This window comes from Catharus ustulatus, chromosome 1 (genome assembly GCF_009819885.2).
Source record: "Catharus ustulatus isolate bCatUst1 chromosome 1, bCatUst1.pri.v2, whole genome shotgun sequence".
NCBI classification, from domain to species: domain Eukaryota; kingdom Metazoa; phylum Chordata; class Aves; order Passeriformes; family Turdidae; genus Catharus; species Catharus ustulatus.
In genome coordinates, this window is record NC_046221.1 from 156,759,731 (window position 1) to 156,772,994 (window position 13,264).

Sequence of the window (13,264 nt, forward strand, 5' to 3'; positions counted from 1 at the left end):
TGTGATTTTTATGAAGCAATCAAGGGCAAATGTGGGTAATAACACCTGAGTGGTATTTAAGATTGTTTTTAAATACATAATCCTTTTCTTTCATGGGAGAATGAGAAAAGCATAACCAAAAGAACTCAACATCCAAGCTAATTTTCACCTGAAAAACACTCTGGTGTTGAGTGATTTTGGTCATATCTGAGGAAACCAAGGTTCCCTGCTCCTCTGGAAGGAACAGATGAGTGTGAAATGCTGTTTGTATCCAAACCCTGAACCATTGAAAACACCTTACAAGTCAGTGTGACTTGTTTGAATCTGAAAGGGTTACTTGTATGTCTAGAATTCCCATTTGTCCAGTTCAGAGAAAAATCTTTCCTCACTGGGAATAAAACCCCACAGATTTTACACTGTGAAAGAAAATAGCAGGGAAGGGTCTGGGCTATCTCACTTTTTAAAAATTGAAGTATTCCTTATGGGACAGCGCATCTCACATGGAAGTGAAACACTTTTGATCTGCTAAATGCTTAAAAGTGAAATTCATCATCCTGAGGGAGAGAATAAAGTCTCTTATAAATTAAAACATTCTCATTTGGATTATTAAATAGTTTCTCAATGGGAAAAGAATAAAATAAGAAACAGGATTTTAGTGTGAAAACTGGGAGAGGGGTAGTATGAAACTGCTTTTTTTTGAGCAATGAAAAAGGCTTTCTGTGTTTTCAAGGCAAACATTCATGGTCAGTCCTCAAAGAACCTTGCAAATATTATGGAGGTGTTGAAATGCTGCATGAAATAGGCAGACAGGGTTTGGGCACATGGAACTGAGCATCACAGAGGGAGCCTGGGGCCCATGGAGCTCAGAGTGACTGGTAGCTTGGGGGTTATGTGAGAGCTGTAATACCATTAGGGCTGAGAGGCTAAACCCCTCCTGAAAGTAGCATTGAAGTCACTTACCTCTAATGCTTTTGCAAATGGTGCTCATAATTTTGCAAGGTGATTTCACCTGGATAAGAACTGGAGGCAGTCAGAGACTGGGTGCAACATAAAGGCTTTTCCTCAGTTAATTATTGTTAAAATGAAGGATTATAATAAGGAACTCAGAATATAACCCTGCAAAGAGCCAATTTGTTTATGCTTTATGTACCTACATGTGCTAGCATTTATTATTTTCTGTTGCAAGCAAGCCATAATAATCCTGTGTCTGGCTTCATAAAATGTATGAATTTGCAAATATGTCTGTATCAATATATAGCAATGCACAGTTGGCTGGAATTTGTTTGCATCTATCTGTGTTTCTTCAGAGCTAATCTCAGCTCCTATCCAATATAAACCTGTCAGGTTTCTGTTGTGCTAGGAGACCGTTTGTATTTCCACTTGTGCACAGTTAAATCATTCTTTCCAAAAAGCCAAACTCATTCTTGTGTGTGTGTGCCTGCCTCTGTCTTTCTCTAGTTCAAACAATACTGTGTTGGCAACTGCCAAAGAAAATTTGGGCACTCAACATCAGAGCTGTTAAAGTGTCAATAAAGTGTTTCAGACATGTGCAGACATTAAGAGGTTAAGAGATAATTTCTTTTTTGTTAAAGCCTCAATGCAGTATGCCTTATGCTGACTCAGAAAAAGTTTTTACTAAAGCCTTCTGGGATTAGGAAAGAGGGTTAAAATCTAGTCTGATTATAACAGAATTGATTAAATATGCTGTAATCCTCATTCTCTGATGACTGACTTTTAACTGAATTTAGTTTCCCTGCACTACAGTTTAAAACAAAGTTCAAGGGCTTTAGGTAACTACAGCCACAGAATTACAGTCTCTCTCTGACTCCTAAATGTGAAAAAGTATTATAAGAGAAAAAAAAGTAGATAGTATCAAAGTAATTATTTTGACAGTTTTATCACAGTACAAACAACTGCTCAGGTTTCTGAGTATTCACTGATAGGTATTTCTCTCCTTTTTTGCATTCTCCAATTTAGGTCAGTCTTTCAAAGCAAAGGTAGTCATGGTTTTCAGAGGCAGAGCACTGTTTAACATGGCTTTTCACAAGCAATTCAAGGTGTTTCACTGTTGTCTGGAATGTGACAGTAGAATCCTCTGCTAGCAAACAAAATATTTTTTTTCTAGAACAATACCAAAAATCTAAAGATTTAATCAGTAAGGAAAAAAAAAATTGAAATTTGATAAGTTTAAACCTCAATAAGCAGAGACATGCAACTTTGCTGCCTATAAAGCCTTTCCCACATAAGAGATTTCAAAATCCAGGTAAGATTTTCCTCCTTCTCAATATAATATTTATAAAATGAAGCCTGTCATGCCATCATTATGCCTGTCAAGTGCAGGCTCAGTGACTCTTCTGCAGAGGTGAGGTGGCAACAGATACCTCAGACTGGAGGTGCAGCCAATTATACCCAGCAAGTTGAAACACGGCAGACCTTTAAAAGTGGATTTCTCCCACTTGAAGAAAAAATTGTCTTTTGCTTATTAGGTGACTTTAGCACACCTAAGTCTGACTGAAATGTAAGGATTTTTTTCTATTAACCCCCCTGGTAGTGAATGGAGCCATAATGTTGCATAAAGTGTAGCTTGTGAGGAGTTTCCTTCTTTTTTGTATGAAGAGACTGGATTTTCTCCTCCTAAGACAGTAGTGTTGATGAGCCACAGAAAAATAGGTTTCTGTATGATACAGATGTTTCTTCATTTTAAATTTAAACATAGCTGCTCTTTGCTCCACTACAGGATGACTGATAATGCCATTTATTGATCTGTTTGGCCCAACAAATATTCCTGATCCCACTGGGCACAGCCCAAACATCCCTGTGCTTATCTTCCAGCAAGAAAATGCTGAGACATGGAGACTTGGGCTGTTTTTCCTCCATGGGTAGCTCTGACCTATTACAGCTAAATTTGAAAAGCTTCAACCCTGAGAACAGCAGATGAAACCTGTTGGTCCTGGCATGATGCATCTTCCCCATAATCATGTGTGTGTGTTTATGTCCTATTAGAGGTAATAAGGGTTATGTATTGAGAGCAGATGCTCTTTAACCAATAACTGTCTCATACTATTATGTCTGGATTTATTTAAAAGCTGTTGTCTACCCATACCACGTGAGCATTAGAGTGCAGATTTCCACAGCAAACCATTGAGAAAATTGTCAGTGCTGCTGATTATCACAGTGCAAGGATAAATTTCAGACCCATAAGGCTGACTTTTTCTCTGAAGTTGACTTCACTGGTGTCAAACAAAGCCTTGAACCACGAAAGATGAGTGTTCCCTTTACAACAAAGCTGCAGTTCAAAACCATCTTGGATATGAGAAGGTGCACTTCAATGCTGCATTGCACTTGGATGTGTGCATGGGTGGGGTTGTGACCAGAGTTAATAAAAAGGCAGAGGCTGGAGAAAGGAAAAAAATAATCTGTGATGAATTTGCTCTTGGGTTTAAAGTGCAATTTGGTGTGAGCTGGATTTGCTCACTTCTCCATGTCAGTGTCATGAAGTATTGCAGAGTTCACTTTCCAGCTCAGGTCAGTCAGGGCAACAGGTTACAAAAGCCTCTGTGAGAACTTGGGGGAAAGTAATGGGAAATGCTGTGTTTCATAAAAAAGGCAAGGAAATACAGAAAGAGACATAGAAGGGAAAGTGTGGGTGAAGAAAACCAATAACAAAACACATTTACTGTGCAAGGGCAGCTCAGCATGGGGAGCTGAAATGAGTCAGGGGAAAGTAGGAGTTTTGTTATCACACACATTTTTCATCTCAGTCCTCATCTCTCCCTACACACAAAGGCAAAAGGATAAGCTCTGTCTACATTGCACAGGATCTCACATTTCTCCTTGAGCAGTGACTGCAGATCTAGAAACTCGGGGCTGCCCTCAGATCTATCTGTTTTGCAGGTCCATGACTTCTCTCCTTGAGACTGTGGACCTCTTCCCTGATCTACTGCGTGCAAAAGTGGCTAGATGTTTTTAAAAGCTACTTATGAATCATTAAATCCTCTCCCTTTAGGCCACATGAAGTCTCACAATGTACAACATCTTCTGACATTTAGCCCAGAGTACACAACATTCCCAAACTCACTTTGCAGAGTGCCTTTATAGCTGGTTCTTCATTGGCAGGTCGTGAGGTTTCAGGTGATGTCAGCTAATGCAGAAGGGAGAGCTGTCTGTGGTTTCTTTACCACAGAGCCCTGGGATTATTTCCTATTATTTCCTATTTCCTACTATAGGAGAAAAATTAATAGCAAGAGGGAATGACTGCAACCTCCAAAATACCCTATTTTATGTACTTACTTGTTTACATAAAGTTTGTACCACCAGGCAGAAAACCTCAACTCTGAACTCCTAATTAGAAGGCACTCAGGAGCCCAGTGCCTGTTTCCACAGAGATACCAGCACAGATGTATGGACACGTTCACACACTGGGGTGACAGTCCCTGGAGCACTCCTTGGGACAGCACAATTAGGATTCACTGTAGTCTATCCAACACACACAGCTCAAACAGGGTACTTCTCTTTTGTAGATAAATCCCTTTTTCTCTCTCAGCTGACCAGGAGCGAACTTTGAGGGAGAGCCCATTCTGTACAAATCTATAAGAAAATACCTTACCACACTGTGTTCAGCCTCTGGCTTTATAGGAATTCAGATTAATTCAGGGACAGTTGTCAGTAAAAATTCATGTTTTACCATGCAGTTCCTTAATGTGGGTTCAAATGCATGGCTGACCCATACATTTTTAAGCGGCCCTGTTTAAGACCAGGGAATAACTTTTTTTTTTTTTTTTTTTTTTTTTTCCCTCTATATATATAAAGTGCTGCAGAGGGTAAGTACATGTCAGTGGTTCAATTTACTGAGCACTCCAGAGCAGCAGCAAAAAAAAAATCCTTTCTGGCTGGGTCTTTAGGTGAGCAAAAGAATGTTGCTCTGATGTTTCTGTCTGGTGTTCCAAACTTGCAGGGCCGTTTTTTTTGCGGCACAAATGTCTGAGCAGGCTCCCAAAGGCAGAGGTGAGCAATTCCTCAGGGGACGCAAGTCAGGCATTTAAAAGATGAAGAGTTGTTGAATTCACAGTACTTCTGTCTGCTTTTCTAACCCAAACCCAGAGTTAACAGGAAGGTCCTAAGGTCTGTTTCATGACCCCCCATGCTGTCACTGAGATCAGAAATCCCTGCTGCAATTACTGGCAAGTTCCCTTGTTCTCATCTGTTATAAATGTTGACTCCCTGGGGAGAACTTGGAAGTCAAGGAATTGAGTAAGGCTCACTGTGGTAGTGAGCTCACAAGGTGGACGCAAAATACCTTTTTTCTTTAATATTGTGATAGATCACTTAATTTTTCCTTTTTTTTTTTCTTTTTAATTGTCTTCTCTGGTCTTTCCTAGCTTAAAGCAATTTGCACAATAGCAATCTGCTTAAACAAAGGCCAATTACAACAACCAAAAAAAAAAAAAAAAAAAAAAAAAGAAATGGATGAGGTAGGTAACTTTGCTATGAACCCATTAGTAAACTGTGCAGAATGCAGAGCCCCAGAAAGCTTCCACCAGCAGCCCTTGATCTAAGAATGAGTGGCTCTATCTCCTCTTCTGCAATTGCAGTCTTGCTTCAGTTACATTATTCCTGCTCAGCCTGACTATATTTTCCTATATTTCCCCTGTCTATTTTCTGAAGAGGCAATTGTTGTGAATGGTGGAGAAGGTTGAGTGCCTGACTGAAATAAAGGAAAATTAGTTTTTAAGGAGAGTAAATTGGATAGAATAGGACCCGTAAGGATAACAAGTTGGCGATAATTCAGTGTAGTCTTCCTGTTCTGCTCCTGTTTATTAAATATTCTTATTGACTTCTGCTTCTCAGTACTCTCTGTTCTAGTGTACTAAATTACAGTAACTGAATATTCTGTCTACATATGCTGACTGGTCATTTGAGAGATGAGTGCACTTAAGACAGAAATGTTTTCCTTTAGTCCTTGGATCCTTGAAATGCCTATTATAAAATGTACATCTGTGAGAAGGCACTTCTTGCCAAATGAGATTTAATGCTAAAAAAGCCACAGAGCTAAATAAAATAATACATTTTGAGGAGGAGCCTTCATTTTTGACTCACAGTGCTCTTTTCTAGCCACTGCTAGAATTTTGGGTTAGGAATTAATGCCTCCATACCCATATTCTCCCTCCAATAAAAGAAGTCCTAATACCTAATGTATACCACAAGGCTTATTTGTCCCTTGATATGGCCTATTTATGGAGTTTCTCTAATGTTATACGTTTGGTTTCTGTTGCTTGGGGATGCTCTGACTGTCAGCCTCTTTGGCAATGAAGGGTAAACTGTACTGGGCCAAGGAATGCTGTCAAGCACAACCAGGAATTTAGCCCTCATATTTAACTGTTTTCTCTGAAATAGTTTTGTCAAGCACATTTAAAATTCTTTTGGATGATGCAAGGGGATAGCATAATCCAGTGGCTGCTCTCAGTAGACAACACAGGTGAGACCTGTTCATGTTCCAGCTTTCTTCCCTTTTCAGAAGAAGGGGACAGGGAGAAATTCCAGTTCTCTCAATTTCCTAATGGACTTAGTTCAAGGCCAGCTGGATAAGGCTCTGAGCAGACAGGCCAGGTGGAAGGCATCTCTGCCCTGGCAGGGGGAATTTCATTGCCTTTCCACCCAGCCTGCCCCAATCCCAGGAGCCAAGGAATTTCCCAGGAAGGTACAGCTTTGAGGTCCCCCCTTCCGATGAAAGAATTGAAGCCAATTCTTCCAAGTGCCAGGTAGACATGTGACCATCAGGAGATTTTAGTGTGGAATTTTCTTAGCTGTAATTCTCTTTTTTTGAAATCACTTCTGATATGTTGGTTATTCCCTGAGAACCTTTTCCACAATAAACTCCCAGAGGAGAAAATGAGGGGACTAATGCCTACTTTCCTAATCTCAATTAAGCTTGTTTGTTAATCCGATGTTGAACTCTCAACAAACTGCAGGGGAAAAAAAAGAGAGAAGTGCTCCTCCATTTGCTCAGAGATAGAACTTGAAGGCACATGAGATATTTGGCACTGAAAATAGTCACATTTATGAACTTCAAGTGCCTCCAAATACAGATGGAAGAAGAACATTACTTTGGGAACATATTTAAAATTATAATGTATAAATATAAATTCTATCCCTCAATGTCCTCTTTTTGTAGGGTTGCCTTTATTCCCTGGATTAGTGGTTGAGATTTGTCCTTGCTTCTCCTGGAGGACCATTCCATGTCTTCCATTGCTGAACTAAATATGTGTTCCATCTTGTTTAGCTGTCTCTGCAGCAGAGGCTGAGCCTGCCTCCAAAGGGAATTCAACATCCCCAAACTCAACACTGAGCACTCAGTGATTTGGAGGCACCTGTTCAGCAAACATTCATCTTGCTGTCATTGATCTCTCTCTTCCATTTGAAGGATCTTTTAAACCAAATGCAAGACTCTCCCACTGAATTAAGCCCTAGGCCTCAACACTTCTCACAAAAGTAATGAGAATTCCCCTGCCTTAGAAATCCATAAAGCTTATGCAGTCTTTTATTAGGGCGGGAAGGTAATTTTTCCAGTAGGAAGTAGAATCATGCAATCATTATGGCTTGGGTTGGAAGGGACCTTAAAAGATCATCTTGTTCCAACCCCCTGCCATGGGCAGGCACTCCTTCCACCATCCCAGGTTGTTCAGAGGCCATCCAGCCTGGCCTTGAGCACTTCCAGGGATGGAGCATCCACAGGTTCTGGACAGCCTGTGCCAGTGTGTCAGCACCCTCACGGTAAAGAATTTCTTCCTCTTATTTAATTGAAATCTACCCTCTTTCAGCTTAAAGCCATTGAGCCATCCAAGTAGCTGCCATTAAAGACAAGTAGTTAGTCATCTGTTTCAATGACTTTATACAAAATTGCATGCCACTATGATATCAGTGTACCTAATTAATTACTCTACCATGTCGTACCTAGCCAAGTACCTCAATTTACAGAAATGTTTAGGAGTAGAAAAGGTAATCTTGTTCTCTCTCTATGGATACGAGTTTCATACCCCTGGGATTCTTCAAACCAATTAAGGCCTTGTAAGAATTTTGCTCAGCCTTCCCAGTTTAAGGTATCCCTCAGCTCCACATTGTAGTATTTGGAAATACTGAGTAGGTGCCAGCTCCCATGTTTGCATCAGAAGAATCATTTTGAATTATGAACCCAACCTGTCAGGCTCAATTCTTTCTCAGGGTAGAATTAAAACCAAATAATTAAGGTGTCTATTTTATCACTCAGTTAAGGGAGAAAAAATGAAATTAAGAGCATTAAAGTGACCTGGGTAACTACAATCATTTAGGAACAGCAGATTTCTTCCCTGAGTTTTTTTCAAGATGCAAGTTGTCATTTGCCTCCTTCTCTGTGTCACAAGGACTAGACCTTCAAGAGCTCTTTGAAGTCATTCTCTCAAGTTTTCTATTGCAGAAAACCTCACCATCTATCCTCTGACTTAATAAACTCAAGAGTAAATTCAAATATATATAGTAACCTTGCAAAATTTTAATTTTCCTTTCAAGACTCAAATATCTTGAAAAATATCTAAAGAATATGAATTCTGATTCATACATAGTTGACCTTCCTCTAAACTGAAGTATTTGACCTCCATATGCCCCTTTCTGGAATTATTCTTTATATGGAATTCCACTGAGTTCTTAAATCTCATGATCCTGTGGGAAAGAAGTGAAAATTTGATAAGGCCATTGTTTTTGGCAATGCCATTAACTGCTATTATTTTGTTATACCATGTTCATTTCTCTGAGATGCTTCATCTTCCTCTGTTTATTCCGAAAAGTGATTCAAAGCTCTACAGAGATGCCAGCAGTTGGAACAGAAAGAAGCAAGGCGTAGTAAAAATCTGTTCAGCAAAGGATGGGGAAGCAAAAATCACTTTGTATTTCCTTTATAACCACTATAACTGTTTCTTTGTCTTATGTTAATTGTGAAAAGGGAGATCTCCAGAACACAGGGAATAGGAGGAAATATTTCTATTGTCTTTATTATATTCTTGACTTTGGCACAGTTTGGATGTCCACAGAAGGCAGGAAGTATGTTTGTTGATAGGAACACATCCCTTCACCGAGTCTGCTAATGGTTTGTTAAATGCCACACTGTGCAGGCCAGTCCCTGTCCTCTTGTCCCTTTCTTGTCCCCTCCTGAGACAGAAACCATGCCAAGAAAGGCATAACAAAAGTTAAATACTCATCTTTAGCATGTGGGCTCTGAGAGCCCCATGGCCAACAGGTAGATTGTACTGAAGAATATTCTGCTTATTCTCCAGTATTAGCAGCATGTATAACCAGGGCTTCTGGGCTTCTGTTCCTTTTTCTGTGCCTGTTCTTCTGTCTTCCAAAGGGAACAAGAGTTTGTTCTTACTGTCATGTCTCACTCTTGTTTTTAAATCTTTTTCCATGTTGGCAGCAGAAAGGAGGGTGAAGAGCTGAGATCAGTTTGGGTGTGTGGGTCAGTCAGCACTTCTGTTTGTGCTGGAGAGATACAGAATTGTTGTGGACTTCTCAGCAGCTCTTATTAGCTTGGACTTAGCCACTGTGAGTAAGCACATATGCCTGTCATGTTTTGCAGATGTCATGGGGAAACCCTCCTCCAAATCTTCTCTTGGGTCTAACTGTGCTTTGCTCCCAGGGTAAGAACTGGGGTGAAACTTTTGCCTTTCCTGTTCTTGTTATGCGTTACTCATGTGGTGAGGGTGGTTTGCAGGGAGCATTAAAAAACCCTTTCTGTCCATGCCTCTGCTGATTAACAAACTGAAAAAAGTGATAGATGAAGGAGGGACAGCGAAGGAAGGGCTGCTGCATTGCAAATCCCTGACACAAGCCAGCAGGGGTACAGCCAGCTGCACAGCAGAAGTCCTACAAAGAACATTTGGACATGGATTTCTAGGAAATAAAGCTTTATCTGTTAACTCTGACTCTGTGTTTCCTTGACTTCAGGTTGTGCAGTTATTTGCTAATCAAGATGCAGTAACTTCAGTAGCTATCACATAAAGATGTGGGTGGAAAAGATCCTCTCCTGAATTTCTGCTTCTTTAACATTTCTTCTACGAAAGCAAGTAGCACTAAGTATTACATTTCAATGCTACTATTAGTTAAGTGATATTGATGCAATCACTGATGTGATCACAGTTTAGTCTGAACCAAAGAAAGGCTCTTAGTGAGATTATAACCTGTTAAAGTGGTAACTTGTTCATGACTCCTGGTGAAAGAAGGACAAGAAAAAAGGCAAGGGGGATGTTTTTCCTGATACAACATCCTAAACATCAGGAACCTTGGGTACTTCTCTGTCTGAACACTGCATCTGTATTGTTATGTTTAAAGGTGTTGATGGACTTTGTTTCCAAAGACCTGTCAAATCACATTTTGACATATCTGGAATTGTGTTCCTATGAGTTTCACTATGTCCTTGTGCTCTATATGAAAGTATAAATTCTTTTTATGTTTGCTAAATTCCTGTCTCATTATCAGAGTTTCACAGAACCATTAAAGTTGGAAAAGACCTCCAAAATCATTGAGTTGACCTCTAAAATTTTTGAGTCCAGCCTTTGATCACCACTTTGTCAACGAAACCACAGCACTAAATGCCACATCCAGTCATTTCTTGAACACCTCCAGGGATGGCGACTTCACCACTTCCATGGGCAGCTTGTTGCAGTGCTTAACCACCCTTTCAGTGAGAAATTTCTTCATGATGTCCAAAATGAACTTCCTCTGGCACAGCTTGAGGCTGTGAACTCTCATCCTGTCACTTGCTACCTGGGAGAAGAGCCTGACCTCCACCTTGTTACAGCCTCCTCTCAGGCAGCTGTAGAGCATGAGAAGGTCTCCCCTGAGCCTCCTTTTTTCCAGGCTGCATCACCCCAGCTGCTCCTCATATGACTTATGTGCCAACTCCCTCTTATATTTAGGTTGTGAGAAAAACTACATGACCACTGTCTATTTCCTTTCTCCAAAATTTTCAAAAATTTTATGTTTTACCATTGTGTCTCCCACATCTTTTGTTTTCAGACAAATTTTCTGTCCATACAAAAAAATTTCTGTCCATACAGAAAATGTTCCATGTCTTTAATATATATTTTTTCTTTTGCACTTCCTCTAGTCCTAATTTTTTTTTTCAAATAGGGGTGAGAATTAATGCACTATATAAGCTAAAGGACTAATAAGTTTTTATGGATTAGAATGGCAATGTTTTCTTGCTAGTTCTCTGTGCTTTTCCTGCAAATCCTCCTGATGAAGATCGATGTCTTCTCCCAAATAACAAGTAATAGGGCAATAGGAAATGACCTCTAGCTGTGCCAGGGCAGTTTAGATTGTACATTACAATAAAATTTCTTCACTGAAAGGTCTGTAAAATGTTGGAACAGTCTGCTCAGGGAAGTGGTGAAATCATGATCCTTGGAGATATTTAAAATACATGTAGAAGTGGTATTTAGAGACTTGTTTTAGTGGTGACTTGTTAGTGCTGCCTTCATAGTTGGACTTGATGATCTCAGAGGATTTTTCCAAATAAATGATTCCATAAGTCTGTCACTTGCCACTCTGTCTACTCTTGAGAAATGAGGAGGCATTTTCATGATATGAGTCTGTGTTATGAGGAATCTGTGTTAAACCTAATTCTATGGAAACATAGTATTTTTTCTAATCTACATGCAGAAATAAAAGGGTCTCTAATAAAGTTTTTATATGATAGAATGTGGTAACAGAATATGAATCAAAAGGTGGGTTAGGAGGTCTTACCTGATGGACTCTTTCTTGGAATTGAGAAGTTATTTCTCTTTGAGGGGATTTGAGGTCATCACTGAGTACAATTCCATGGTGATTCTTGCATTCTTTGGGTGTGGACATCTCTAAGAAAACCCCAGTTTGAGAGACATGTAGTATGGGAAAGACAGAATCTCCTACTAAGCAAAATACAACACTGTGGTCTCTGTTACACGTCGGAGACGGAAAATAATTAAATGAAAATATGGCATTTAAAGTTGGAAAAAACAAACCCCAAACCCAGCAAAACCCAGGACTTTTGTTTCAAAATGGTTTTGTTCCAAAAAGTTGTTTGCCTGCAGGTTATGGCTAATCTTGGCGTGAAGCTCATGGCACCTGTTCAAGATGCCAGGACACAGGGTGTTGTTCAGGCAGGGATGAAGCTGTCCTTTATCAATAACTCCAGCACATTCAGTGTAAACAAGCTGATTCCATCTGTGCTGCATCCTGTCATTGCCTGAACAATGCTGAAAGGAAAATCCTACGGCCCACTTACTTCCTGCTCTTGACATTTGCAGCACCAAGAGATTGAAGGCAGCACATGGTTGAAAAGAAAGAAAAGAAATGAGGTAATGGTTGAGCATAGCACAACTCTCCCATCCTGCTGACTCCTCCAGAGATGACAGAATAGATTCACCTGATGGTGACTCGCTGCCAGGAATGCCATGATCCTGTGAATTTTAGGTATTATCTTTTGCTCTGGTAATATTGTAAAGGGAAAATAAGTTGCAGGTGAGAGGCTTTTGTTTCCCAGTTTCAGAACCCCACACTGATGAAAAAATCAACATCCCATTTTACAAGTGGTGGATCTGAGATGCCAAGGTGGGGAAAGCCAGCCTTGAGCTTCTTATGCTTCATATGAAACACCTTCTTATGGGTTTCTTATGAAAGCAAATGAAATCCTGGGCTGCATCAAAAGGACTGTGGAAAGCAGGTTGAGGGAGTGGATTCTCCCACTCCACTCTGCCCTTGTGAGAACCCACCCACAGTTCTGGTGCCTACAACATGAAAAGTACATGGAAACTGTTGGAGCAAGTCCAGAGGAGAGCCATGAAGGTGATTTTGATAAGAGGACTGGAGCACGTCCCCCACAAACACAGGCTGAGAAAGCTGGGGCTGTTAAGCCTGGAGAAGAGGAGGCTCCAATGTGAATTCAGAGTGAATTACAGGATCTGAAGGGGCTACAGGGAAGCCAGAGAGGGACTCTTCATCAGAAACTGTAGTGTTGGTACAAAGATTAACGGGTACTAACTGAAAGGGGGAATTTAAGCTGGATATTAGGAAGAAAATCTTTACTGTGAGGGTGGTGAGGCACTGGATCAGGTTGCCAAGGCCAGGTTGGATAAGGCTTAAAAAGCCTGGTCCAGTGGGAGGTGTCCTTGCCAATAGCAGGGTTGGGACTGGATCATCTTTAAGGTCCATTCCAACCTCTTAACATCCTGTCATTCTGTGATTCTGTGATCATGCAAGTTGAGCACTCCAGCTTTGA